Below are 26,787 nucleotides of genomic sequence, written 5' to 3'. Positions count from 1 at the left end.
AAAAGAGAGAGAAAATTTAGCAGTTGTTCTCACTGAAAAATTTTGTAAAGAGACACCTAGAGAGGATGTAGTGAATGTTTTCTGAGCAACTCACTGTGAGAAGCCCCTACACTACATCTTTGAGAAAACTTACAGTACAGATTTACATTCATCTTCTAGGCACCAGAAACAACACTGCTATCTCGTCCAGGCAAAAACTGGTCCACAAGAGAGTCCTATCATATTTGGGTTGCATCAGCAAACAACAAGTTGGGCTGGGTCTATATCTGAAAGGAAAAATCTGTAATCCAAAGACCAGATCAAGCATATTGTTTAATTTCTTCAACCTCAAGGAACTTCTAAAATTCCTTATAGTAGCAGATTTTTGCAATGGCATCCATTAGTTCCACAGCAGTTTCCCATTATTTATCTAAACATGCAAGGGGTAGAGTGGCTAATAGTGGGATCTTTGGACTGTCTTGAAGATTGGACTCTTTTGTTAATTTTGTATTCCTCGATTATTGCTTATACATATCTTGTACTCCATTGTGACTCATATTTTTTGGTCATTACTTTTTACTTACATATAGCATATAACTATTTTTCATGTGTGGTTCTACTACAGAGAGAAAGATTATTCCCCAACTCAATGCCTATTAACTGATCGGCTGCTTTATGGTTGCTATTTCCATTCTGCCCATTTGTGTTGAAAGATAAAGCCTCAATAACTTACACTGAGCAGTTTAGCAAGTTGAAAGAAACTAAATGTAGGATCCCTGTGTTTCCACGAAGGATATGCAGGCTTCAACTAGAAAGATGACTTCAGTGTTTAGGGAAGAAATAAGCATATTCTAACAAGAGTTTTGCAGTCAGCAAAACAAGGTATGTGGTAAATAGGTCCTATCTTGGGAACTGCCAGAGCCCAGAGCTTGTGCTGTTGGCCCATCCAAGGAAACCAGTTAAGTTAACTGTCTGGAAGGTATCCACAGGGATCCTTGGCTGGGAGGCAGAAGCAGGACATGGAACAGGTGCCCCTTTCCACTATTCCTGGGCACAAAGTCTCATTTCCAGCACACGCTGTGGCAGCAGGAGATACAGTAAATCAACCAAGCTTCATTTCATCTCAGAAGTCCTCTGTGTACTAATAATGCAGGGAGACTTAGTTCACAAAGGAAAGAAAAAATAAATAAATGCTGATGGTTTTTAGAGCAAGTCCCAGTGATAAGCCTGGAACAGGCAAATATTCTTAGTGATTCAGACAAATACTATTAAACAGAGGCCAGTTTCCAAGTGGCGTTGTGGTGCCAAACACAGCTTTTATCATTTTTGATGAGATTTTTATGATGCTTGTTATCTACCAATATTATTAATGTTATTAATGATGTAAAAAAGCCATTTAGCATTTGCCACCTGTGTGCCAGAAGGCAGGCCTTCTTCCTTCTTTGGTCTTTGTCCTCACTAGTTTCCTAGGCCATCTTTGCTTTGAGAAGGAGCAAGGTTGTCAGCCTAGACTTTGTTTGAGTTCTTATCTGAAATATATTGGTCACCTAAGTGCATAATTCAAGGAAGCCTCCAGCTTGGTAGCTCCTGGGCTCCCAGTCCTCCAGTTTGCCTTTTAAGACTGCTGGGAAATCATAGCATTCAGTTAGCTGTTACTCTTGCGTTAGAAAAGTAAAATGAAGTATTCCACAGGAAAAAAAAATGTTTTGTTTTAACATCAAAATCTTGAGTGGGATTGGATATGAACCTTAGAAGAAGATCATCTCTGTGAAATCCCTGTTGCAAGGACAGAAGCAATAATATTCTCAGCCAGAAAGAAGCGGTCCTTGGGCCAAATTCAGTGCTACCCCCAGTGGTCTGGATAGCAATGCTCTGTGAGACCAGCAACTTTCAGTCTTGGGAAGAATCCAAATCTCCACCAGATAAAAATGTCTACACCAGCGCATACTCATATTATCATGGGGTGGACTTGGGTGCCATGTGGACTGTGCAGGCCACATTTGGGTTGGTTAAGTGTCTTAATCTGCCTCTTATATGTCTCTACCCTGTACCCATAGCTAACATGTCCTTAAGTGGGAAGGGAGAGACAGATGATAACTAAATAAAACTACAGTTTGCATCATTCACTCAAGCAAGTCATGTGACCAACACCAGCTCCAAGGAGTGTGGAAATAGACTCTGCCCCAGACGCTACCTCATAGAAAGAGGAATTATGAGGTCACTTGACAAAATGATACATGAATACAGGGTTGGGCAAAGAATTAGGACAAATGGTGCAATCCATCACAACCAGTTTAACATCATCTCTTTCAGATTAACTCAGTCTCATTTGGGCAAATTATTAATCATTTCTTATTCAAATGCTCTATAAGAATTGTTATCTTTCCTTCTCAGTGGATCTCACAAGCTGATCTTTCCTTCTAATACAGTGTTTGGGAACAGGCAGAAGTTTCTGTTCCTACCTACATATTGTTCTCTGCTGGCTCCCAATGACCTCAAGTTCAGATATACTCTAACAGGGAAAATTCTAATTTTGCTGCATCTATTGCTGATGGGTCTTGTGTAATTTATAGTCTGTCCTTGCTGAATTGTCTTTCTTTTGTGGTCTTGGTGTTGAAATTCCTACTCTGGGACATGGCAATGATTCCCATTGAATCTTGAGCCTGAGTGACCCACGCTGCAGGCCTCTTCTACAAAATCACCACATTCTTTACTGAGAGTCCCTTGGTGGGGTTACAAGTCAGTTTCCTGGGGCATGCAAGAAAGCGAATTCTCTGTAAAGCATTCTCAGGCTAAGGCAGGTGTAATAAGCTTTCTTGCTATTTAATGCTATCATGTGTTCATTTCTTTTCTTTTTTGACATCTCCCTATTGGCATAGGACTCATCTTATGGTCTTTAAATGTTCCTAAGATCTGCTGTTAAAAGTGAGGAATAATTTTCCTTGTTCTGGCATTCCTCCAAAACTGGTTATTTCTCCCACTGTATCATCTTGGATGCTTTTGGCTCTAAATAACAGAAACCCTGACTCAAACTGGATTAAACAAGAAAGAACACCATTATAGCACAAAATGAAAAGTCTAGCATTAGGTTTCGTTGATTCAAGGGCTCAGCAGTGGCAGCTGGGACATGGGTTATTTCCACCTCTTCACTATGAAATCCACACTGTTGACTTCATTCCAAAGTTGACTTCTCTGCATAGCCAGAAGTTGGCTGTAAATGGTACAGTAATACCCCCTTATCTGAGAGGGAATTGTTCCAAGACCCCTAGTGGATGCCTAAAACTGCTGATAGTACCAAATGCTATATATACTATCTTTTTTCCTATCCATGTATACTATGATAAAGTTTAATTTATAAATTAGGTACCACAAAGATTAACAACCATAAGTAAAATATGGGTTAGTTGAACATATGCACTATAATACAACAACAGTCAATCTGGTAACCGAGAGGGTTAAATGACTAATGCGTGGTAGCATGTACAATGTGGATATGGTACACAATTTAAAACTTGTGAATTGTTTATTTCTGAAAATGTCCATGGAATAGTTTCAGACTGTGGTTGACCATAGGTAACCAAGATGCAGAAATCAAAATAAAACCATGGAGATGGGGGGACTAACTACTGTATGGAGAGCCTACTTCCTCCATCACCAATGGGAAAGAAAAAAAGAAAAACTTCTCTGTAACCTTATATTTAAAAACTTTTCCTTCATCTTGATTGGGTCATCTCAGAACAAGTAAGAATGGACAGAGGAATATCATGTGCTGATTGACTAAAGCCTGGGTTTCTGAACCAATTGCCATCAAGGGGATTGGGATTACCATAATTTTTGCTGAGACTAAGCCCCACTCCAGTAACTAAAGGTGAGTTCAGTTTCTCTGGTCACTATGGACTGTGTGAGGTAAGATGCACAGCTACCAAAATATTCATTCTATCAATGAGGAGCAGGCAATTATGAAGCACATTGCTCAAAAATAATCATCTTAAGTGATCATCTAAAATTATCTTTCTAAAGATTTTGTCTATCTACGTGAAGGAACCAGTTCACTCATATCTGACCTCCTGCCCCTCAGTTTCTCTTTCTCCCTCTCTCTTTCAGTGGTGGGAAACTTTCTACTCCTTTCTGTCTCGTTGAAACTTTCCTTTAAATGTAAGCTAAGTTTTTTCTACTCTGCTTTACAGTGAAACTCTGTGTTCAGTCTCCGCACATTGCTCTTAATATGTAAAGAAAGGCTTAACATTTTTTAAATTTTTTTCTCTGCTGACAAAAGTTAGCTTTCTAAACTTTTGTTTCATTCAACTTTTAAGTTGTGATTCAGTGACACCTCATATTGTCTAGGGACCCCTGCTCTCCCATGAAGATACACATATGCCAGTGACCTAATAAGTAGAGAATGGTAAGGCAGTAAGAAAATCAGGTCAACAGGAAATTCAGAGTACATGAAAAAAATATGGGCTGGGTTAGATGGCTCATGTCTGTAATCCCAGTACTTTTAGTGTCTGAGGTAGGAGGATCTCTTGAGACCAGGAGTTCAAGACTAAGACCAGCCTGGACAACATAACGAGACCTTGTCACTACTGAGAAACAACAACAACAAAAAATTAGCTGGGCATGGTGGCGAGACCCTATCTCTACTAAAAAAAAAAAAAAAAAAATATATATATATATATATATATACACAAATATATATATAGGCATGGTAGTGTGTGCCTGTAGTCCTAGCTACTTGGGAGGCTGGGATGGGAGGATCACTTGAGCCTGGGACTTCAAGGAAGGTTGCAGTGAGCCATGTTTCTGTCACTGCACTCCAGCCTAGCCAATAGAGTGAGACTCTCTCTCTCTCTCTCTCTCTCTCTCTCTATATATATATATATATATACATATATATACTCTTCACACCCCTGCCTGATTTGTCCTCCAGGTACAGAGAATTAGAGCCTTTGAACTCAGACATTATCAATTCAGTCCATGTTGCTTAAGATCCAGTTGGCTTCCTTCCTAGCAATTATTATAATTTGTAATTATCTACTTATTTGCAATTATGCCATTTGTTTGTCTGCTATTTTATTGCCTATTTCCTGCACTAGAATGTAAGCTCTATGAGACTTCAACTATACTGTTCATTCATATTCCCAACATCTAGTAGAGAACCTGGCACGGAACAGGCTTCCAATAGTTATTAGTTAGATGAATGAATGAGTAAATTTTCCTCTTCTAAATTGAATGGTCTTACACAGTTTAGCACTTTCGGGCCCATTATGTTAGCTGACTCTCAGAATGAGGTTACTGTGTCTACCAGATAATAATAATAATAATAGTAATAGTAAGTGTTCAGCATCAGAGATATTAAGTGACTTGCTTGAAGACACGCAGTGAGTGTGAAATATGAATCTTAAACTCAGATCTTTCTTTCAAGTCCTATATTCTCTCCATTTTTACTTGTCTTAAAGTTCTCCAAGTTTAAGAACCATTTCAACATGGAGAGATGGTAGAGAGCCTTCTCAAGTCAAAGTGAATAGGGTGAGCAAAATTAGGGAAGGCAACAGGGAGCATTCTGGGAGAAATCTAGTGGTGCATTCTGGGAGCCCTTTCATGTACTTAGCCTCATCCAATGCCCAGGGAGACGTGAGACTTCCCACAGTCCACAGGGCAAGCTTTTGCCTGCCTGTGTTTGCCTGCAAAAACAACTACTACTGTCTCTAGCAATGCCTAGAACCACGTTCCCTGCATAATAAGAAAGTATAAATGGAGGACACAGTATTGAAATCACAAGACAAGGAAGATTAAATTAGGCTCTGCCTTCCTGGAATGCTCCCAGAGCTAAAGCTGCATGGGAGCAAGGCCAGCTATCAGATCTTTGGGCTTCTCCTTTAGCAAAGGGGAAAATCCCAGCCCTGAAGGCATTTCAAGCTCAGGAATTGGTGGAAGCAGGTCTGTCAGGAGTCCGGGTAACACTACAAACCAGGAGAGAAGCTGACAGGAGGACAAGCGATGCTGGCATTTTCATCCCTTGGAAACCCCAGGGACTCTAACACCAGAGATCTGAGGCTGCTCTGATGCCCCAGCAACTATACAACCTCCACCCTGCCTGAACAGCCTCCTACAAATAGGAAACTATAAGATCTGCATTATCTCAGAATAACCATTTTTAGGACTAGAGTCCATCCATCAGCAGTAACTGTTCTTACTCAACCTTGATAAAAGATTTGCCAGATGAGTTGGGCTCTGTTTAAGTTTACTAGGCCTGCCACAACAAGGTAATACAAACTGGGTGGCATAAATGTAGTATCACAGTACTGGAGGCTGGTAGTCTGAGATCAATGTGTTCACAGGACCACGTTTTTTGAAATTCTGGGTAGAATCCATCCTTGCCTGTTCCTCGTTCCTAGTGGTGGCCATCAATTTTTGGCATTCACAAGCTTGCAGCTGTGCTATGCCAATCTCTGCCTCAGTCATCACATAGCATTCTCTCTGTGGGTCTTTGTCTTCATGTGATGTTTTCTTCTTCTTATAACAACACCAGTCACATTATATGAGGGCCCATACTAATGACCTCATCTTAACTTGATTGCAGCTGCAAAGGTACTATTCCCAAATTAAGGTCACATTCATAACTACCAGGGGTTAGAACATCCACATATCTTTTGGGGAACATAATAACCCACAACAGACTAATACTACTATATTCATTTTTTGGAGGTAGAAACTGAGGCTCAGAGAAACCAAGAGATTTATGAAACATCACTGTGGTGAATCAATGCCATAGTGGCCCCAATATTTTTCCTGCCTCTCTGGATCTATCTATTGGTAGATTTCCCCACAGATGCTGGGTTTGGCCATGTGACTTGCTTCAGCCAATAGGACGGAGCAAGCATGATGCCAGCAGAAGCCTGGGAAGTACTTGTGCATCAGAATTTCTCCTCTTGCATACTCTGGAACACCGTGACCATCAAGTAAATAAACCTAGGCTAGCCTGTTGAGTGATGCATGACCATGTGGAGACAGAGTCCAGTCATTCCCATGTCACCATATGAAATCAATCAGCACCAGCCAAACCTCCAGCTGACCACAGATGCATGACCAAGCCCCACCAAGATCAGGCAAGCTCAACCCGAATCAGCAGAACCCTTAGCTGATCCATAGATTCATGAACAATTATGAGTGAATGGTTTTTTTGAGCCACAAAATTTGGGAGTGGTTTGTTACACAGAGAAAACTGATACAGTTACATAGGTGTTAAATGGCAGAACTGGAACTTGTATTCACTTTGAGACCTGTTCATACACACAGTTCTGAATCAATGGGATGATGGTTCATAATTTTCCTGTCGGCCAAAACATGAGTTTCCCATGTGTCCACCAGCATCAAGCCAATATACAGAGCTTCTAACTATATTAACTTAAATATTTTCCTTTCCTTCTTTTTTTCCTCCTTCTCTAAACTAGGAATAGAAAGTTATGGGTTTGCCCTTTAATTGTGTGCTTTCTGGCTTTGATGAGATTGATCAACATCTATAGTGTTAGTGGTGAAGTAAGCAAGAAAAGGGAGAAAATGAGGGCTCTGTAGGTGAAAGAACAGTCAGTCATCTTAGAAACCAGTCAATTGGCCCAGTATAACGTAGCATTTGCCTGCCTCAGATGTGTCCCGGGGCAGACAGAGAGTTTAATCCTTGCCCCTCACATATGAAATAGGCCACTGCTAGGATCCTCAATGTATTTCTTTTTTTTTCCCTCTGTCTCTCTCTTCTGCAGGCTTATGGGTGGAATGCAAGCTATTGGAAGTATTTGAAGACGTGACCAAGGAAGCCATGAGAATTGGAAATAAGGCAGTTGTTTAGAGATGGTCTGATGTGCTTTTGGTAAGGTGGAAGGAGGAAGGCAGATGAGGAAAGGAATGTGCAACTGAATCAGTTAGCTATTACTATGTAACAAACCATCCCAAAACTGAGTGGCATAAAAGAATAACCATTTGTTATTTTTCATGAGCTTACATTTCTACTAGGAAGTTCTGCAAATGTGGATTGGTCTTGGCTGATCTTGGCAGGGCTTATTCAGGCATCTACTCTCAGCTGCTGAATTAGCTGTCAGTTCCTGGTTCAGGGTGGCCTTGGCTTGGATGACTTGGCTCTACTCCATGTATCTCTCACACTCTTCCAGCAGGCCAGCTCAAGCCTGTTCTCTTGATTGTGGCAAGGATCCAAGAGAAACAGAGAAAGCCAAAATGCTCATGCCCTTTTTTGAGTTGCTGCTTTCAATGAGTTGGCTACTGTCTCTAAACACATCTCAGCCAAGCCCAGAACCAGCGGGTAAGGTCACTAACCAAAGCTGTGGGTAAATGGAGGCATGGAAATCTGTAACCTTTAATGCAATCATCTACAATAGCAAGCCAATGACCATGAAGCTGGACAGAGAAATAGATTTCTGGGAGGAAGAACAGCAAAATGTCTGCGTAAGAGGAATTGGGGTATTTCAGGGAACTCAGCAAACAGTGTGATGACAAAATGAAAGCACAGTCATGTAATCAGCACCTGGGTAAATATTTAGGTTGGAGTCTGTGGTGACCCAGTCTGCAGGTAACCCTCAGCCTGGCCCAGCATTTCACTGCCCTCCTACTACTTACCCAGAAATGACTCTCCTGTATTGACTAGGCAAGAAAGAGGAAACTCTCCTGGAAGACACAAGGGCAGATCCAGGGTTTTCCAGAATGTGGTCTTAGGTCTGTGAATGACTTTTGGACAGAGGCACAACTGAACATTTCCATGGCTTCTGTGACTTTAAATCACTATCACCTCTTGACTATGCACCTCTTGACTAATTTCTATTTCTTAAATTATAGAATAAGAAATGCTGATTCTAATGATAAAAACACAACAAATAATCCAAAAGTATATAAGATGAAAAATAATAGTGTGGGTTCTATTCCATTCTCCAGATAATAACAACTGCTCTCGATTTAGGCACTTCCTTTCTGTCTTTTTCCTGCACATGTACTTTTTGCATGTGTCCTTTGCACATTATTAACCAGGACTTAGGTAATGATGTCAACATTACAGCATCACTTTCTGACAGCCCTGAAAGCCAGCCTTGTCTCTTCCTTGTTCAACCCTTGTGCCATTCTTCCCTAACCAGAAAAATACTCCACTTGGTAATGATTCTCTCTCTGTGTCTGTGAAAAATAACATGGGAAAGTCTAATGTGGAAATGCTGAACCAGGCTGGGCATGATGGCTCATTCCTGTAATTCCAGCACTTTGAAAGACCAAGGTGGAAGGATGGCTTGAGCCCAGGAGTTCAATACCAGCCTGGATAATATAGTAAGACTCCTGTCTCTACAAAAAATTAAAATTAACCAGACATGGTGGCAAATGCCTGTAGTCCTAGCTACTCAGGAGGCTGAGGTGGGAGGATTGCTTGAACCAGGAGGCTGAGGCAGCAGTGAGCCATGATTGTGCCACTGCATTCCAGCCTGGGTGACAGAGTGACAGCCTGTCTCAAAAAAGAAAAGAAAAGAAAAGATACAAAAGAAATGTTGAATAAAAAATATAGGTAAGAGGGAAACAAAAGGAAATTTAAAAATAAATATATATCAGTAGATAAAAAATGGCAAAATGAACAATATGTGGAAAATGTTGTAGTCTCTACATCTGGCCCAATATTTAATCTAAGAATCTAATGCAAATTTCTTACATCATGAATAAATATGGGTGATGGGCCTAGAGATCATTTTAATAATGAGCAGACTAAGTGAGGCCTCATACCTCTCATCTCCATGTGTAACCTAATTAATTGGGCCATTTTAGTTGCAGAACACTCACTTCCATAACTGTCTTCTACTTCAGAAGTGTGTGTGTTTCAGTTAGAATTTGATTTGGGTGCAGATGCCTATGATAGAAAATGCAAATGGTGACTTAAAGAAATGAAAGTTTATATTCCTCTCACTTAAGAAAAATTTAAATTTAAATAGTGCAGGGCAGGTTTAGCACTCCATGGTGCCAAGAATATGAGCTCCTTTTATTTTGTTGTTCATGGCCTTCACCTTATGGCTCAAAACGGCTACTGAAACTCCAGACATCAAACCTGCATTCCAGCCTGCACAGTAGAGGAAGGAAGTAAAGAAGGGTAAAGACTCATTTTCTAAGGAAATTGCTTATCAGCCTCATACAACACTTCCTCATATACTGCATTAGCCCAATTTAGTCATATGACTGCTACACCTAGCTGCAAGGAAAGCTGAGAAATGTTATTCTTGTTCTCAGGGGAGAGGTATGTGCCCAGCTAAAAATAAGGTGGATCACCTGAGGTCAGGGGTTTGAGACCAGCCTGGCCAACATGGCGAAACCCCCTCTCTACTAAAAATACAAAAATTAGCCGGGCATGGTGGCATGCCCGTAATCCCAGCTACTCAGGTGAGAGGCTGAGGCAGGAGAATCATTTGAACCTGGGAGGCAGAGGTTGCAGTGAGCCAAGATTGTACCACTGCACTCCAGCCTGGGTAACAGGGTGAGACTGTCTTAAAAAAAAATAAAATTAAACCATGAAATAAAAATACAAATAAATATGCTATTTTTTTCAAAGGATAGAAGGAGCATTGTCTAAGTTAAATAATGCAGATTTTAAATGATTGCAGCCCAATTGATTTCCATATCCCCAGAGGCCTTCCCAACCCAGAGGCTTTCCCATAGAATCATGGGGAAAGATCTCTATTGCCTGCACTCTAGCTCTGAGACAAGGCAGGGCTCTCTCAGCCCTTTAAAGGGGGAGAAGGGAGTTAGTTCTACTCCTTAGGCAGAGGGCCTCACCTGTGGCCAGTCAACCCTAGGTTCTGCATGAGTGAGAAGCAGAAAGCCTACTTTGCGTTGCCTCTACCTGAGGAGAAGAAGCCAGGTATGCTCTCAGATGGTCAGGGTAGTGCTTGGGAAGATGTCAGGAGGACCGGGTAGAAGTCTGAGAGTGATCTTCTCTTTGCTCACTGGCTTCTCAGCTAGAAACTGCTGGAGAGGAAGAGGGACATTATGGGCCTGCAGCAAACTCTCTCAGCCTTCAGTTTCCCAATGTATAAAATGGGGATGATGAAACTTGCCTCATATATTCATTACAAGGGTTGTTTAAAAAACGTTTACCAAAGTGCCTGCCATACACCTCCACTTAATGCAAACAAGTTCCTTTCTTTTCTTCCTTTTGTAATAACATAACCTGATTGTAAGAACATGTTTCCACAAGATAACACGATGAGAAATGTTTGGCAAGATGTTTAGAATTGCAATATGGTAGCCACTGGCCACATGTGGCTATTAAGCACTCCAATGTGTCTGTTGTAACTAGGAACTGAACTTTTTATTATATTTCATCTTAATTCATTTAAACTTAAATTTAAGACCTGATGCTTGATTAGAGTATTGAAAAATGTTTAAACATATTTGGAACAATTTGCGTATGTGAATTTCCTTTTTCAACTATAAATCTTACAAAATCTAAACACAGATCGAGTATTCCGAATTAAAATTTAACATTCAAATTAAAATGTGCTATATGTAACAAACACATACAAGATTTCAAAAAATATATACTATAAAAAAGAGAATGTAAATGAACTCATTGATAATTTTTATGTTAATAACTTTCATGTTGAAATATGTTGAATATATTGGGTAAAGTAGAATACAATATAAAACTCATTTTTTCTGTTTCTTTTGACTTTTCTGATGTGATTATTAGAACATTTAAAGTTACATAAGTGGTTTGCATTATATTTCCAATGGACAGTGTTAAGCAAGGATAGCAAATAATCATTTAGGTCGAGTCTTCTCATCAAACTGGCTAGTGATTTTGGCCTTGCACAGACATTTCGTTAATTAACTGAGCACCTATTCTGAGCTGGGTATAAAGTGGAAGTTGAATCAGAAATAAGCACATAAGCAAACATTGTAAATAAGACAATTTCAGATAATTACCATAAGTAGAAGGAAGGAAATAAAGTAATAAATGAGAGAATAATTATCCAGAAATGGAGCTGGTTTCTTTACATGGGAGGGCAGGCAGAGAAGGCCTCTCAGAGCAAGGACATTTGAGTTCAGATTTGAAGGGTAAAGATGAGCTAGAAGTGCAAACATTTAGATGAGGAGAACATTTTACAGAAATATTAAGTGGTTGTGCTCAAGGTCAGTTAGCTAGCTGCTAAGTCAGACTAGTGTTATATACCCAGACTGATCTGTCTCTAAGTCTGTGGTCATATCCATTTGTGAGAGATGCTAATTTTCACTCTGACAAAATTGTTGACACTAATGAACTGCCCTCCCCCTACCCCATTATGAGAACATACTTCAGCAGGGTATTGGTTGGGCATTTCCCAGTTAGATTCCTAAGAGCAGAAATCCAAAACAACAGTTCTATACAGGTAGGCATATGTCACATCTTGGAGAAAAGCATCCTTTCTACTCTTTTCAGTCTTTTGACTTCCTATGACAAGGACCAATTACAAATATTGCAGAGAATCAATGAAATAAAGAAATAATGGGAATGATTTCTGAGAACAGGAATTAAATAAGTGTATCTTTCCAAAGCTATGACTTATTGGGGTCAGAATAACAAGCTCCAGGAATAGAAATGACCTAATGGGAAAACAACAGCAATTCTGAAAGAGGAATAGTGGGGATTTGGGTGTAAGGGACTAACCATCATGACAGTCCCACGGGAAGTTATTAGATCTGGAAAGGTAGCCATTGCTTCATGCTTCTATAGACCAAAAAAAAAAAAAAAGTTGGATGTAATCAGCCATATTGAGTTACAGAATTTCATAGGCGAACTGATGATGGAGCACCAATTTTTTCTCAGACTTAGGAGACCTCTAGCATTTTTCTTTAACTCTGGGGACTGCTGTGAAGTTACACATATATGGTATGGAGCCATTTAAGCTCCAGATCTTGATTTTTTTTTTTTCTGATGCTGCTGCTAAGAGTCCAGAAATTTGGTCAGCCTTTGCTTTACTTCATAAGGAGAGAAGAGGACTGAAGGAAATATTCATAGACACAAAAGCAAAGATGGAGAAAGATGACCCTGGCATTACAGGAAGAAGCCTGGAGCTGAAGTGATTGGGAAGCCCAAAAGGACATTGAAATTTACAGGATTTAAGACCACACCCAAAGTAGCTGTGTCAAAAGAATTCAAGTTTTAAAAACTAATTTTTGTTTAATAAGAAAAATTATATATCTACCTCAGAACTCTTTCTTGGGCCCTAGGTTTGTAAATCCAATTTCCCACTTGACTTCCAACCCCAAATAGAAATTAGGATATTTCATAGTCACCCCAAATGGAACATGGCTAAAATAGAACTTTGAGGTTCTCTGCCTAGCTTTTCCTATCTGGGAGAATTGACACTACTTAGTTCCTCAAGCCATACCATCCCACATCCATTTTATCACCAAGTCCCATTCATTCTGCCTCCAAAATATGTTTAGAAACTTTGTCTTCACCTAACCTCCAGAAAAGAGGTTAAGGTTACTCCAGAAAAGAGGTTAAGGTTAGGGTTAGGGTTCAGGTTAGGGTTAGGGTCCAAGTTGTCATCATCCCGTGCGGCAAACTGGTGACTGGGCTTCTCTCCTTGACCTCCAACACCCAATCCATTATTCAGATGGCAGTCACAAGTCCACCCAGATCCAGGGGAGGAGATATAGACCCCCAAGCTCCCAGTGAAAGGAGTATCCGAGAATTTGTGGCCATTTTATTCTAAACTTACAGAAATCAGTCTCCATCCTGCCCATTGTAGAGTACTTCTGGCACTCTCACTGCTTCTGGTCACTGGCCTTGACCAATATGGAAAAAAAAAAAATCCACACCAACTTCATCCTTTACAAAGCCAATATTTTGCATGGTTTACCCACAGAAACAGGGTAGGCCTCTGTTGAAACCTTGAGGTATTTAACTCAGTCCAGTTCTATATGTCTTTATTGTTAGCTCTGGTTGTGTTTTAACCATTTATTAGTCAGATGGTCTTTGGCAAATTATTTAGTCTCCCTGCGCCTCAGTTTTCTCATCTGAATTAAATATACGTGTATCTCATCATTTCTAAGTACCTTGCAAGTCAGCCAGCTCTATGAGAGTTCAGCCATTGACTATGCTCACAGGCCATGGACACACAGTTAATAATAATTTTTTAGGACGAGCGCAGTGGCTCACGCCTGTAATCCCAGCACTTTGGGAGGCCGAAGCGGGCGGATCACGAGGTCAGGAGATGGAGACCACCCTGGCTAACACAGTGAAACTCTGTCTCTAGTAAAAATACAAAAAAAAAAAAAAAAAAAAAAAATTAGCTGGGCGTGGTGGTGGGCGCCTGTAGTCCCAGCTACTCTGGAGGCTGAGGCGGGAGAATGGCGTGAACCCGGGAGGTGGAGCTTGCGGTGAGCCGAGATTGCGCCACTGCACTCCAGCCTGGGCGATGAGTAAGACTCCATCTCAATAATAATAATAATAATAATAATTTTTTAGTTGCATTAGTTATAAGAGGCTTGCTTCTATTTCAACTTTTCGTAGAACATGATGCAAACCTCCTGAGGATCTGAGCTGTCTTGCCCTCCCTCCTCCCCAGCATCTCTAAATTATTCTTACCGACTTTTGATGCTTTGATTGTTTCCATAGACAATTTTCTAAAAGTTGCTTTCCTTTCTGACCCAGCCAATTTGTCCCTATGCCACTTTTCCAAGCAAGCCCCTATCTGATTTGGCCTTCTAAAAAATTTCTGCAAAGTCTTCTTTTCTTTCTAACTGTTCCAAGTTTGTTCTTGAGTCTTCTTATTCAAAAGAGACTTCTATACCTTTTGTTATCATAAATTTATAACAAAAAGCAATTTCTCTTGTTTGAATTCTCTTTTGCTCTATGTTAAAAGGACAATGCATGCTAAGGCAGATAACTAAATTCCTTTTACATACTGGAGATTCATTTAAGCTGGGGTAGAAGACAAAAGTAATAAATATTTTTCAAAACGATTAAAAGTTTTAAAAATCAATCATGATTAAATTGCTCACAAAGAGAAGGAATTTGTTTTGTTTATTTACAAGCCTCTTTTTCTAAATTTTGGCTCTGAAATATATATGACTACATCACACATATATGCAAATGAATGTAATAAAAGTAAGTTCTTATGATACGTCATTTAGCACCTTAATCAAACTAAGCCGCTTTGAGGCCTCAACAATCCAGAGGAATAAGGTGTGTGTGTGGGTTTTAAAATTTTTATTGCAGTATAACGTTGACATAGAAGAACACATAAGTAATAACTATGTGATCTGATGAGTTTTCACAAACTTAAAACACTCATATAACCAGCAAAAGTGTTAAGTTTTTATCTTATTTTAAAAGTCTCACTGATGGGCTCTTGAGAAACACCTATGTAGTTGTCCTGCTTTGTTACTGACTTTACATAAGCATAAGGCTGTCCCTCCAACTCAGTAATATATTCTACGTGACCAGATAGTAGGACTGTGGTTTATACCACGTATTTTTTCTAACATAGAGGTAGCTAAGTGCCCTGAAATGAGGTTACCCTCAGTAGATGAATATGAACTATATCAGACTCAGTCTATTAAACATTAATACACACAAATCTCTGCTCTACATGCTTTTGCTTCCTGTTTTATCTTCTACATCACTAACCCTTCCTTCTAAGTCTTTTTGCTGTCACCAACCTCATTGACAAATTATTTAATCAATTATTGACAAAATATTTAAGTTTCCTAGAACTCAACTCTTCTTCACCTAAACCTCTCTCTGGCTAAGTTCAATTGGTCCCATGGCTTTAAATAACACCTATAAGCTAAAGATTCTTGAGTTATAACCTGTACTACAGCCAATTAATTGCATTTATAGCCCCAATTAATGGCCTTTTTATATCCCTTTCATATCTTGATGTGAGCTGTTGCAAAGTCACATTGCAACAACTCATATCAAGAGGTGGAATCTATTTCCTTACCCAGTGAGTCTGGACTGGCTCTATAACTTTCTTTGGCCAATAGAAGGTTGGGGAATACCAATTGCATTACCAACTTTAAGCCTGTGCTTACTCTTGGAGCCCTCCCTCTATCATATGATCAAACCCAAGGCAGCCCACTAAAGAATGAAAAACCACACAGAACATTACACTAACTGACCATCAAACAACCCCCAAAAGCAAAGCCATCTAACCAACTTGCAGCTGACTACTGATGCATGAGGTAACTCAGGCAAGACCAAATGAGTCCCTCCAGCTTAATCCAGCTAAATAAACAACCTGCAACATCACAGGATAACAAAATAGCTATTGTTTTAAACTGCTGACTTTTGGTGTGATTTGTTACACAGCAATAGCTAACTGATATAACAGCTTAGACATATGTGTAGACATGTATTCAATACCAATCTACACCTCCATATAGATATCTCATAGCCATTTAAAAAAAGATACCAAATTTGATGTTTACCCCATCTAAAAACCTCTTCAATGTTTTCCTTTCAAAAAGTGGCCCCCTTATCTGTCCAGTTCTTCAAGCCAAAACCCTAGACAATACCATTTAATTCTTCCTTTCCTTCACCTTCCACATTCAGTCCATCAGAAAATCCTGTTGATTCTAATTTCTAAATTTTTCTTGAATCCATTTAGTTCTGTTCACTTCACTCACATCACTTCTGCCAGTCTAAGCTGCTCATGTCTTATGCCAACAGCACTATAGTGGCCTGCTGTCTGATTCCTTCTGAACCTCTCCAAACCTTTTTTTCACAAAAGCTAGTTTTGGTTTAAAAATCCTAGAAGATCATGTCAGTTACCTGCTTAAACCATTCAGGAACTTCTCATCATGCTTAGAATCAAATCCAAATTGGGTATCATGGCCCATGACCTATTTCCTTTCCTTCTCTCCATCTTTCTTCCTGCCACTCTCACTCTTTGATTCACTACATTCCAGCCACATTTGCCTTTTTTTTTTTTTTTTTTTTGACAGTTTCACCCTGTCACCCAGGCTGGAGTGCAGTGGTGCAGTCTCGGCTCACTGCAACCTCTGCCTCACGGGTTCCAGTGATTCTCCTGCCTCAGCCACCCTCCTGAGTAGCTGGGACACCAGGAGCACGCCACCATGCCCAGTTAATATTTGTAATTTTGTGTAGAGAGGGGGTTTCACCATTTTGACCAGGCTGGTCTCAAATTCTTGACCTCAGGTGATCCACTCTCCTCAGCCTCCTAAAGTGCTAAGAGTTCAGATGTGAGCCACTGTACCCAGCCCATGTTTGCTCTCTTGCTTCTCCTGAAATAGCCAAGCTCTTCCTCATTTGAAGGCTTCTGCTCTTGCTCTTTAATCTGCTTCAAAAATCTTTTCCTTGCTTCTTGCTCTTTGCCTGGTGGCTTCCTTTACCTCTTTCCTATCCCAGATTAAGTCTCACCACCTTTTGAAGGTCTTTTCTGGCCACCCTGTCTAAAGTGGTCTTCCTGCCACACCATTTTTCTCCATTGTCCCATCCTGTTCCGTTCATTGAAAATGTTACGATTGCTGATTCTTGGTGTATTTACTTAACAATATGTGTTTTCTTGCCTGTCTTTTCCACTCGATTCGAAATCCCATAGGGGCAGGATACCATGTCTACTTTGTTCACATAGCATCATAAGTGCTTTCCACAATTTTGGCCCATGGTAGGCACTCAGTAAACATTAGTTTAATAAACTAATCTAAGTCTTCCAATAACACTATCAAGTAGATTTTTATCATCCTGGATTTACAATTTAAAAATTTGAAGGCAGGCATTATTTGTATTACTCATACTCAGAGTAGAGAGACAGTATGGTAACCAGGCCAATTTGTCAGAGAAGTAGAGTGGGGACATGAACCCTATAGTTCCTATACAGAGCCCAATCCCATGACTTGAAAAACAAGCAACTGTGCTCTTGTGGGAGGGAGTGTTGCAAAGGGATGTGAAGAACAGAATGCTCCAATCCAGACAGGTGTTTCCACCTCTTTGAACTCCTGCTGCCTCACCTAAGAGTCACATCCTCACCTAATTAAATCCAGATGCAGGAAGGATGGGATAGACAATAATGACTGTTCCTCATACTTTCCACTTAGAAAAGAGGAAAATAGTTTGCTGAAGCCTTCAGTGGATATCTAGTTACATTTCATTGACCAGAATTTGCTTCCATTCCAACTACTATCATTTGGAAGGGAGACCAAGATTGTCACTTCTGATTTATGTTCATCACCATTCATCATCACCTGGGCTAGGCTGGTTCCACTTGAATGTATCAAGATTCTGATATCTATGATGGAAGGGAAGAATGGCTATTGATCATACTGGCAATAGCATCTGCCATAGCAATTGAATTACTTTAGGTTCTTTTTGTCCCACTTTATTATAGAAAATATGGATGTTATGGATTAAGTCCATGGCCTAAGAAACTTAGAGCTCAATCTGATGACACTGAGTCTTGAAAAAGCTAGTCTACTCTTCTCAGTAATTGATGAACCCACATGTTGTATCCAAATAGTTTCAACCTCCCAGCAATGGATAAATTTATATACCTGGCATAGAATAACAAAACCACACAATATAACAAGGCATTGCCTAATGATAAACCTAAAATTGTCCTGATAGATAAATCCAGCCATGTTTCAAATTCAGCACTTTATAAGCAACCTAAATATGCTAATATCAAAATAAATCACTTTTGGTAAACTTCAGTGTTATCTTGTTCTCTTCCCCATAAAGACAACTTTTATTTTCCATAAAATTCAATATACATATTTCTGTTTTACCAGAAGTCATACAAGAGTTGTTGAAAACTATTTATAGATGAATAGAGACAACTTTGACCTTGTAGAGCTGAGCTTTGACTGGAAGTTGGGAGACTGGGTTCTAGTCCTAGAACTTCCAAAAATTAGCTGTATGAATTTAGGCAAGTTACTTCATTTCTTCTTTGGTAAAATGTGGAGATTATAAAGATTATATCTGATAACCCAGTTGAAACCATTTGAACCCTATATTTGCAAGGGTGATTGATTCTAGCAGTTGCAACAAACAGCCCCCAGATTATAGTGGTTTAACACAATGAAAGTTTATTTCTCACATAACAGTCCAGTTGGACTGATGAGGCATTTTTGCTGTCTTTCCTCCAAGCAGTGCTTCAAGAACCCAGCTCCATTCATCCTATGATGCTACCATCCTCAGCATTTGGCTTCCATGGCTCCTGTAAGAGAAGAGAACATGAAGAACAGAACAGGAGGTTTTTATGGGAGGCACATCAATTTGACCAGATATCTTGCCCAGAACCTTGTCACATGGCCCCTGCCTAAATGTAAATGAGGCTAGTGACTGGGTGTGGTGGCTCATGACTATAATCTCAGCACTTTGGGAGACTGAGCCAGGAGGATCACTTGAGCCTATGAGTTCAAGATCAGCCTGGGCAACATAGGGGGACCGTGTCCCTACAAAAAAAAAAATTAAAAATAAGCTGGACATAGTGGCACATGCCTGTAGTCTCAGCTACTTGGGAGGCTGAAGTGGGAAGATGGCTTGAGCCAGGAGGTTGATGCTGCAGTGAGCCGAGATCATGCTACTGCACTCCAGCCTGAGTGACAAAGTGAGACCCTATCTCAAAGAAAAAACAAAAAATGAGACTGAGTAACGTAGCCTGTGAGACCAGAAAGAAGCATCAGGATTGGTGAATATTAATACCATCTCTACCATAAACATTTTTGGAAATATTTCTTTCTCTAAATTCAAAGTAACTAGGGGGAATATTAATCTCATTCTAAATATTTTATTATGTCACTCCCTATTCTTTGTTTTCAAGCACCTCACACTACTATTATGTGTAATCACAAGTCAACTGTTTATATTTTTATCTCCAGCTGTTGGCTGGGAGCTCACCGAAAGAGGAAACCTTTGTAATTCATCTTTGTACCCTGAGGGCTTAGCACAGAGGCACCTATTAGACCTAAGAAGGATTGGCGGCTCTGGACAAATCAGAAAAGAAGTGTTGTCAACTGTTTTCTACTGGTGATGATGATGGTGATGGTCAATGTCCACTCCCAAATATTTATATTTGGGAGAGCTGGTTTGTAGGGTGAGCACTTGTCTTTTGAGTGTATACTTGGGGGAGGGATGAAATTATGTTTGTTTTATACTCTAGAAAAATTGGATAAAACAGCAAATGTAATTTTACAGAATGATGAAGAGGGCATACTGAGGTGGGAGACAAATAATAGAAGGAGATGTAAAACTGTCAACCTTGTGATGGGGGATGATGGGGGATGATGGCAGTGATGGGGGATGATGTTAGTAGGAGTAAGTTATGGGATGATTGTATGTTTGTGAACCTCAGTTCTTCTGCAGCATGAACTGGCAGGACCTTCTCCTTGACCACGTCAGGTGACCTTCTGGAGCCCGTAGGTCTCACCAGGAGAGGGTATCAGGCCACCAAACCAACTGACGTAATAGTTCTTCTTGAGGACAATCTCTAGCTTGCCCTCTATCCCATCCCACAGGCCAAAAATGCCACCCAGCATGCCCTAACCCAGAGTCTACTCCCAAATAAGCGATTCTGCAGGTTGCTAGAACTGAAAGATGCTCACACCCCAGAATTAGAAAACATCCCTGTGGCAGTCTCAGGTTCTCAGCAAGCAGACGAGGAATGCACATATGAGCTTCCTTTATTTCAAGTTAAGGATGCATTTTCATTTTTAAAAATTCAACAACAATAAACATTGGTAGAAAGCCCAACTTCTAGAACAGTGCTATTCAACATAGTAGCACTGGCCTGTGTGGCTATACAAATTTAAACGAATCAAAATTCAACAAAATTTAAAATGCAGTTCCTCAGTGTCAGTAGCCACATGTTAAGCACTAAATGGCCACATGTGGCTAGTAGTCACCTTATTGGACAAGGCAGCTGTAGTATATTTCTGTCATCACAGAAAGTTATGTTGGATAGCACTGCTCTAGAAACTGTTTCCATGAAGCTGTGTGCCAGCTTTCTAAGTCAAGTTCTGTCGATCTTGTTTGGTAGAAAATATGATAAATGTTTTAAAAAATCACAAGAAGACCTTCATTTGGCTGGAATTTAAACATATGGATGCCATTTCTTAAAAATATATTCTACATATTTGAAGGGTCAGCGCACCTTGGACAGCCAAATTTCACATCGACAATATGAACAAAATTTTAGCTTCCTGGAGCTCAGTGATAATTATGGATTATAGGTTAAAAATAAAGTCAGTAACTCCTAACAAGAGCATGAGCAATGTAAGACTTTTTTCCAGGTAACATTAGAAGCAAGAAATAACTGAAAAAGGATGTTGCTTATTTTTAAGGGTATTATCTCCAGGTACATATCATTTTAAAGAATAAAATTTTGCATTACCTTTTTCAAAGCACAGACATTTCTTGTACATGTTAACCTTCTAAGCTGTATAATAAGATATGACATCATTTCTTTCCAAGAAGTTAGTTCACCTAAGAGAAAAATGAATCAGCTAGGATCCTACTTTATTGTTGGTCCAGGAGAAGCAAGTACCCTACCGGACTTCAGGGAGACCATCTGGGCTAGTTATTAGAGCTGTTTATAAAACCCTGGCTCTCCTTCTCTAGGGGTGTGGGAGGACTCACTTCCCCACTCCCTAATGTAAAAAAAGGCCACATGACTTGACTTGCACAATTAAGCATGAGTAAGAGTAATGAATGTCTCTTCCAGAAGAAGCATTTAAGTACCTGTGCTTGAGTCATTCCCCCTTTCTCTCTACATTGACAATCATGGAATTCCAAGTTGGAACCTCCATCAGCAGATACCCAGTAGTGAGTATGATGAAGAATGGCTCTGTTAATCTACATTGGGCACATAGCAAGTGGAAGAATAAACTTTTCTTATATTAAGCCATTATGAGCATGAGGATGTTTGTTACTGCAGTATAACATGGCCTTTGCTGACCAACACATCATCCAAATCTAGGTCATATGGTACCAAATGACAACATGGTTCTGAGTCTTTTGTTTCTATGAATACAAAGTAAAAAAGCTATATGTGTACAGATCAAGAATCAGATAAAGGTATAGAATCACACTTGACAAAAGCAATCCTAGGGGCCAGGCATGGTGGCTCACACTGGTAATCCCAGCACTTTGGGAGGCCAAGGTAGGTGGATTGCATGAGGTCAGGAGTTCAACACCAGCCTGGACAACATAGAAACCCTGTCTCTACTAAAAATATAAAAATTAGCCAGGTGTGGTGGTGGGCGCCTGTAATCCCAGTTATTCGGGAGGCTGAGGCAGGAGAATCACTTGAACCTGGGAAGCGGAGGTTGCATTGAGCTGAGATTGTGCCACTACACTCCAATCTGGGTGACAGAGCGAGATTCCCTCTTAAAGAAAAAAAAAAGCAATCCTAGGTCTGATTTCCTACAGACAATAAACATAGAAAGAAGAAATGGCTTATTCATATGAGCACAAACAGTAAAGAGGTTTATTTAAACTCTGCTGTGAGCTTGGGCCTCCTTTCCTGCCTGGTTGAATTTTTTTTTTTTTTTATTATACTTTAAGTTCTAGGGTACATGTGCATGACGTTTATATCATGTATCTGGTTGAATTTTAAAATACCATATAGACTGTGTACACCTATGACACTTTTCCTACAAGAGCCTTACAATTTTCATTTCTTTCTTTCTTTCTAGATATGCTGCCAAGAGAATTTTTTTTCTTTAAGAGCAAATAAACCAAAGAAATCAACATCCAGCTTGCTGAGTCACTTGTTTTCCACTTGAATTTTAACTGCAGGGATCTGAAGACAGCCTGTTTAGGCAGAGAAAGAAAGAGAGAGAGAACGAGTCAGGGAGAAGAGAGGGAGAGAGACATAACTGGAGAGTCAGGGAGAAATTCAAAGAGATGGAGAGAAAGACTGATTCTGGAAAGAAAAGATAAATTAAGTTGAATAGAAAAAGCAAAAGTAATCTTTGAAAGGTTTGGTTAAGATATCTATTTTCTTACTCTGTAGTGGGAGCTCTGAATAAAAATATTTTAATAAAAATTGCAATGTGATTAAGGTTTGAGTTGGGTTTTAATAGTGGAAAGAGCAAGGTATTTAGAGCGAAAGATCTAACTTTTGTATTTATTTTTCATTTTTTAGTGTTTTTGCTTTTTTAATCCCAGGCCCTCTACCATTGACTATCTGACTTTAACAAAATCAGCTCGCTTTTGTGTCTTGGTTTCCTCATCTATGAAAAGCAAATAGTAAAACTTACTACATAAGTTGGTAGGGAAGATAGAATTCTATAAAATATATTGGATGATCTGTGAAACCACCTGACACCAAAAGGGAATAACAAATCCCACTTCTCTCTTCTTTTTTACACCATCTCTTTTTAATTCTACCAGAAAGTTTCTTTCTCTATGAGGCTTCTTGAAGACTAGCTGTATACAGGAAAAGTGTAGTTCTAATTCTGCCATTTATTGGAATACTGGGTCAAGGTTTTCCCCTTTCTTATTCTATTTAATCTTCACAATAACCCTATGTGAGTTTATCTTCATTTAAACTCTGCTGTGAGCTTGGGCCTCCTTTCCTGCCTGGTTGAATTTTAAAATACCATATAGACTGTGTAAATACAGTCTACAGATTAAATACAGAGAAAACAGAGGCTTATAAAGGTTAAAAAAATTTCCCAAATCCACACAGATAGTCTTTTAGTAATCTATTGCCATAATAATATAGTATTGAAATTTCCCCCAAATTCAGTGGCTCACAACAACCATTTTGTGTGACTCATCAACCTGTAGGTCAACTTGGCAGTTCTGCTGGTTGAAGCTGGCCTCAGTAGGGCCCACTCCTGCAACTGTAGTCATCTGGGCTTTGGCAAATCTCTTTAGTCTATAGCCAAAGAGTAATAAGTGAGCAGCAAGAAACTGAGTAATCTCCGACTCCTTGATGAAATAAAATGCTGATCTTGGACCAGCTAACTAACCTTCCAGAACCCCATGCCAAGGCTTTCCTTTGGTCCAGTGCCTTAAACCCATGCAGTCCTGGGGTAGAGAAATGAGGAAGCCCATAATTCTGGCACAAAGGCTGGCTCTCATTCCCAAATCCCCCTGAGACAGTTGAATGATAGGAGGATGGAGCCTGCCAAGGGCACACAGACAGAGCATACAGAATCGTCCAACCACTCACCAATTCAAGGGCAGGGCAATTAAGATGCAGAACTCACCACAGCTAGAGATGATTTACATTAATGCTTTAGCATAGCAGCATGCCACAATGTGGTCCACTAACCAACAACGTCAGCATCACATGGGAGTTTGTTAGCAATGTTGACTTTTGAACTTCATTCCAGACCCACCAAAGCAGAATCTGAGAAGCACAGCTTCAGCAAGAATTGCAACACGATTATACCACTGGAAAAGCATCTGTAGCCAGATTTACTGTATTAGATGAATTGACCCTTCGAGGCCGAGCACCTTACTGAGTTTCTGACCTCCCACTCAAGCACTCAATACCTTCCATTGTCAGTTGGCCCTGCTCTCTGGGATGAGTGGCTGGTATTTTTGCTTGCTCAGCATGCATTTCCTTCTTTTTTGCCTCATTCTGATTTTTCCTTGGAAGGAGTTTCCTTCCCCACTCCTAGTCAATGTGTGTCAGGTTGGACTTATCATGGCTTCTGGGAATGAATATATGACCCAGGTCTGACCAATAAAAAAAAAAATAGGGATTTTACTGGAAAGTTTGGAAAAGTGGCATGTTCTTTTCTGCTGCTGATGGTAATTGGCTGAGTCTATCTGAGAATGAAGTCAACGCAGAGACGATGAGAGATAAGTTCCTGATGACATTGTTTGAGCACCTAAATCTAGCCTTGCTTGAAACCATAGATCTGATCCCAGACTGTTGAACTGCATAAGCCAATACATTTCCTTTTATGCCTAAGTTATGGTGGTCTGGTTTCTAGAATTTGCAAGCAAAATGGTCCTGGTCTGCAAAGCCACCCTATATTGTAAGCTTAATGACCCCACACAAGTTTTTGTCCCAACTTCCTGTCTCTCTTCTGTTTCCAGTCACCTGTGACAGTCATTTTCCAGTTTCCAAATTACAAAATTTTTATATCTTATATTTGCTGTCATAATCACAAGTGGGAATTGACCCCAGAAACTTGGGATAGACACAATTCTTCAATAGCATACAATGGGCCTGAAGTGCTGGGTTTGGTCTAGAAGCTCACTACTCACACATATAATATGGGGGAAAGTAACTGCCTGATGGTTAGAAGTATGGAAATGCAGAAGTGTGAGTTTTGCAACTTTGTTCTTCTTTTTCAAGATTTTTTGGCTATTCTGGGTTTCTTGCATTTCTATATACATTTTAGAACCATACTGTTTATTTTCCCAAAAACATTTGTGGGTTTTTCAGTAAAGTTTTTGTTTTGTTTGTTCATTTGGAGATGATGTCTCACTATGTTGCCCAGGCTGGACTTGAACTCCAGAACTCAAGGGATCCTCCCACCTCAGCCTCTTGAGTAGCTGAGATTACAAAGGTGAGCCACTGTGCATAGCTGGGAATTACAATTAATGTGATAAGTTTTAAAAATCTAGTTCAAATTAATACCAACTTGATTTTGATAGTACACCAAAACTTTGCTTTGACATAGCTCTATTCTCTCCTCCCTCCTTGGTGCTTTTATTTTCATACAAATTACACGTTTATACATTATAAACTCACCAACGTAGTTTTACAATTATTGCTTTATGTAATTTCAATCAGGTAGGAGAAGAAAAAAATACAAACCAAAATAACACAATAAAGCTGGCTTTTATATTTTTCTTGGTACCTACCTTTACTGATACTCTTTTTTTTTTTTAATGTGGATTTGAGTCACCGTCTAGTTCCTCCATTTCAGCTGAGGCACTTCCTTTAGTACTTACAGGGAAGGTCTGCTAGCAACAAATTATTTTAGTTATTGCTGTTTTCCTTCCTTTTGAAGGATAATTTGTTGAATATAGACTTCTTGGTTAAATGTCTTTTTCTTTCAGTATTTTAAAAATGAGCAAGTCATCCCACTGCCTCTGTGGTTTCTCATGAGAATCTTAATCTTATTAAGGATCCCTTGTACATAATGAGCCATTTTTCTCTTTCTGTCTTCAGTATTCTCCCTCCATGCCTTTTAGTTTTGATTGTAATGCATGCAGATGTTGCTCTCCTTAAGTTTATCCTACTGGAGTTTATCGAGCTTGTTGGGTGTCTAGATTAATGTTATTCCTCAAAATTGTGTTAGTTTTGGCCATTACATCTTCACATGTTCTATTTACCCATTTCTCTCATCTCCTTTTGGTTTTCCTTTATGCTTACTTGGTATGCTTGATGATATCTCACTGGTCTCTGAGGCTCCATTAGTTTTTGTTCATTCTTTTTCCATGTTCCTCAGACTGAATCATCTCAATTGATTTATCTTTGAAATTGCTTGTTCTTTATTCTGCCACCTCCAATATGTTATGGTGCTTCTCTAATGAATTTTTTATTTCAGTTATGATATTTTTCAACTTCAAAATTTTTATTTGATTATTTATAATGCCTATTTATTTATTGATATGCTCTATTTTGTGAGACATCTTTCCCATATTTCCCTTTAGTTCACTGGACATGGGCTAGTTCGTTAGTTCTTTAGCACATTTATAGGGGCTGATTTTAAGTCCTTGTCCAGAAATTCCAATGTCTAGGTATCCTCAGGGACAGGTTCTCTGGACTGTTTTTCTCCTGTATATGGGCCACATTTGTTTGTATGTCTTAATATTTAGTTAAGAACTAGACATTTTAAATAATATAATGT

General features: G+C 39.5%; 1 long non-coding RNA gene across 1 annotated transcript in view; it reads right to left on the bottom strand.

Moving 5' to 3' along the window:
* The window catches only part of LOC117068466, a 191,481-nt gene that overhangs the window by 153,964 nt on the left and 10,730 nt on the right, over positions 1 to 26,787 (bottom strand). Inside the window, exon 2 of the long non-coding RNA XR_004431144.1 lies at positions 19,059 to 19,178. This is a non-coding gene — a long non-coding RNA (uncharacterized LOC117068466). The remainder of the gene's footprint in view (positions 1 to 19,058; positions 19,179 to 26,787) is intronic.

The sequence above is a fragment of the Trachypithecus francoisi genome, unplaced genomic scaffold (assembly GCF_009764315.1).
Source record: "Trachypithecus francoisi isolate TF-2019V2 unplaced genomic scaffold, Tfra_2.0 Lachesis_group21, whole genome shotgun sequence".
Taxonomy (NCBI): Eukaryota; Metazoa; Chordata; class Mammalia; order Primates; family Cercopithecidae; genus Trachypithecus; species Trachypithecus francoisi.
The sequence above is the reverse complement of the archived record's forward strand: the minus strand, read 5'-3'. Positions and strand labels throughout refer to the sequence as shown.